The sequence below is a fragment of the Anastrepha obliqua genome, chromosome 6 (genome assembly GCF_027943255.1).
Source record: "Anastrepha obliqua isolate idAnaObli1 chromosome 6, idAnaObli1_1.0, whole genome shotgun sequence".
NCBI lineage: Eukaryota > Metazoa > Arthropoda > Insecta > Diptera > Tephritidae > Anastrepha > Anastrepha obliqua.
This window is the reverse complement of record NC_072897.1, coordinates 78,750,554-78,754,462: the sequence shown is the minus strand read 5'-3', so window position 1 is coordinate 78,754,462 and position 3,909 is coordinate 78,750,554.

Sequence of the window (3,909 nt, the reverse complement as noted above, 5' to 3'; positions counted from 1 at the left end):
TTCCCGCATATCTCTCCACTACCGTTCTAGTGCACCGACAATAATACTTAGGCCGGCAGGAAACTCAACGGAATCACGCTTGATACGGAACGTGTTAAAGTGTTTATTGCCGCGCTGTTAGTAGCGTGTTTTCCCTGCAGTTCAACTGGAAAGAGGAACAGTGTCGTATATAAAGTATTGGTTTTACACAGGTTATAAGAACAGATGCGAACCTTTAACCCAGCGGGTTGGTAAGGTATGCCTGTCGTAAGAGGCGACTAAATTCCGGCAGGAGAGGAAGGGGTTCGGCTCGAAAGCCTCATAGGCCCCGAGTACCTCCAGCGGCAGGGCTGTAAAGCTCATCAGGATCGATACCAGTAAGATCCTGATTACGGTATATTGGAAAATATTATTAGATTAGGAAGTCTATGGGCTGGTGAAAGTAGTATTCTATCACCTCAGTACAGGAGGGTGACACCTCACCGAAATGGCTGATAGGCTAATGCTACAATCGCCTCCGTCCCATTAAAACTCGGGCAATCCTTCGGGTACGTTTCTTACACGTCAATATTAAGTTGGCGGTGAAGGCTCAGTTGAGAAATCCTGACTAGTTCCTGTCCTAGCTCTGAACTCTGTTGCCCAAGAAGCGTAGAGTCAACCCTCGCATGGCCTCCCTGCTTGCATAGATAACCATGGGGGCACTTAGGGAAACTGCACTTTCGTGTAAGGATAGCGGCCCGAGGTCGGGACTCAAAAGAATTTGAAAATGAATACAAATAGAAATCAAACCACCGAGCAAAAAACAGACGAAGTAATTAGAGATAGTCGAGATGATAATGTGGATCCAAGAGCGGCCTTCAGGAAAAGTAGTTTACTACTAAGATCCCCGCCGGCAAAGATCGCACCAATCTTTAAAGCAGCTGGAAGCGGACAAGCCCGCACTGCATTCAAAAATGTCAAAGCTGATAGCCCCGTAAACGGCAACGGGGACAGTAACATCAGCTTTCCGATGAAGAATGCCTCCAATACGCCCACCAACACTCTTGCAGTGGCAGAATGGCTCGTTACTCCCATTCCAGCGAATGACAATACAGAAACAACCCCCACAAAAGAGAGCGCGTCAATCGACGCTATTGAAATGTCTCCTCGGCTCGAGCTAATAAAAAACATTAGGCGGATGGAGGAAGATGCGATCTCCCAATGTAAGTTGGTGATAAGGTCTATGCAGCAAGGGTTCAGACGTCAAAAGAACACTAGCAATGAAGTCAAAGCTGGAGTGTCCAAAAGGGCTGAGCTGCTAGATGTAACGCTGAATTACAGACGTTCGTGGAAGGCAGCAGAAGACGGAAGATCGCTCTCGAACCCCCATAAGAACACTGCGATATCAGATACTCCCACCTCTGCGGCGACGAACCCGAAGCGACTGGCAACCAGCCCGGCTGCCCCTGAGACCTGTAAAAAAGCCAGGGCAAATGCACCCACAGGGAACAAAAAAGGGACACCCTGAGAAAACGGATGAAGACTGGCAGACAGTTACTAAGAAGGTCAACCAAAAGAAGCCAGTGGATAAGCTAGCCGAGTCAAGCAAAGGAACAAGCCGCGAACACAGCACGCAAAGCCAGCAGCTGTTGTGATAAAGCCCGCAGAAGGCCATACCTATGCAGATGTACTGAAGGACTTGCACGCGAAGATTACGACTGATGAGTCAGTCAAAGTAAGGTCCGTCAGGAAAACTAAGGCTGGGGCCATACTTTTGGAGTTTGGTAGGGAAGAGAAAGTCACGCCAGAGTTCGTGAATCAGCTGAAAAGCACTGTGCAGGATACGGCTTCCATCGCGGAGTTAAAACCGAGCGCCACGATTGAGATGCGAGATCTCGATTCTTTGACGGCCAAGGCGGAGGTAGAGACAGCAGTCCGGAAACCACTTACCATTCAAGAGGAACATATACAGGCGAGGATAACGGCGCCGAATGCGCGGGAGCAAGTAAGTGCTTTCCTCACGCTATATAAAAATCGGCATCAGTATATCACGTTCCGGATCAGTGCGAGAACTGGTCCTACCCCAACAATTATAACAAAGGGCGCTCGCAAATGGAACATAGCCAAAGTGAACACAGAAGCGTTTCTAGCTCACTTTGATGCAAATTCCATGCTGCACATAAGGGGTGACGCTGGCTCGCTTGCAAGCGACATGATGCAGCGCATTGCCAAATGCTGTGACGCATCGGCCCCCCGCGCGGGGTTACGCTCAAGAAGGCGTCTGGTGGACGTCAGAAATTGCAGAGCTCAGAAGAACCTGGTTCCGTAATAGAAGAAGGTACAACAGAGCCAGACGAAACAGAGAAGCAGAGGCGAAAGCTTCTGACTTCAGACAATCCCGAAACGCGGTGAAGCAAGCATCATCGGCAGTAAGAAGGCAAAATGAGAAGAACTTCGAAGGGATCTAAATAGCAACCCTTGGGGTCTGGGCTATAAATTTGTAACGGGGAAGCTGAACGCCAACTCCACAGCCGTACATTTAGACAGTGATGCTATCAGCAAAATAGTGGGCAGACTGTTCCCTACGCACCCTATGCTGTGCGGGGACCGAGACCCCCAAGGTGACGAGATGCTCCCACCCTTCACCGAGGAAGAGCTTAAAACCGCGGAAAGAAGCCGCAAAAGAAACAAAGCTCCAGGCCCAGATGGCATCCCAGCTGAAGCACTCAAACTTTTGGCTGGAAGCTGACCAGATGTGATGCTCGGCGTTTACAATGCATGCATTGCTCAAAGCATCTTCCCTAAGCTGTGGAAAATACAGAAACTGATGTTGATCAGTAAGGGTAAGGGTGACCCAGCGCAACCGTCAGCTTGGCGTCCGCTTTGCATGCTGGACAGCACCGGGAAATTGTTTGAGAAACTCATACAGCGTGGACACTGGAACGCGGTAAAGAAATACATCGAGAACATACTATATTACGAAAAAAAAGGTTGATCTCGACACAGTGCAACAAAGCGAAGCCGCACATATAGCATGAAAGCTGGCTACAAATATGGTGGACCCAGACGTGGGTGAATAGAATTGGTCCTTTATGGATGCCGTTCTGGGCCCTCCCGAAGTAATATAGAAAGCAGTTCCGGGAAGGGTGTCTCCCCAAAAGGAGAGGAGGGATTGTTTTAGTGGCCACGTCACACAACGCAGTAGACGACGGTCGCTGTAAGTGCGAAGGCATTTTGAACCCTACCTCACCCACCAAAAAAAAAAGATGTGAACCTTTGAACCTTGTCTACTATGTTAATAATCACACACTTCTTAACCCTTTGAACGGAAATGACGAGTTCAGCTCGTCATAAACTTTCCTGAACAAACTGACAATATATAACATAACAATAAACATTCATATAAATGTGTGAAACAAATATTATTATATTAACACACTTTTATTAGCTCGGGTTGTATGTATGTATGTAGGTAAGAATGAATGTAACGGAATCTTTGAGCTTAATTTTCACTGACTTCTAAAAATCTGATCGACTTGAAATTTTGCACACCTATCAAGGACCGATGACAATGCAATAATTTGATAAAAGTTTTCCATTATCCTTATTAGGATTGCCAGGATTAATATTTTCTTTTTTTAGATATTCTGTAGAAGAGTAAGAAAGACAGAGCTAACGCGCGGTCTGCGCATGCCTGCACTCTCCGAGTTGCTCTTACTGATTTCGGGAGTTTACGACTTACTCTTTCGAATTCGAACTTGCTCGGGCACGCGGCACTGCAGTACGAATAGAAGGCTAAAATGTTTTCAGGGTAGTTGCATTCTCACTTTGTATAGTCTTTACAGATGCGTAGATACTACAAGTCTCATACACGCAAATTTACTCTATTCAATGTTCATATAATAATTTTCATATAAGATGTAATTTTGTTAATATAATTACAATAAAATA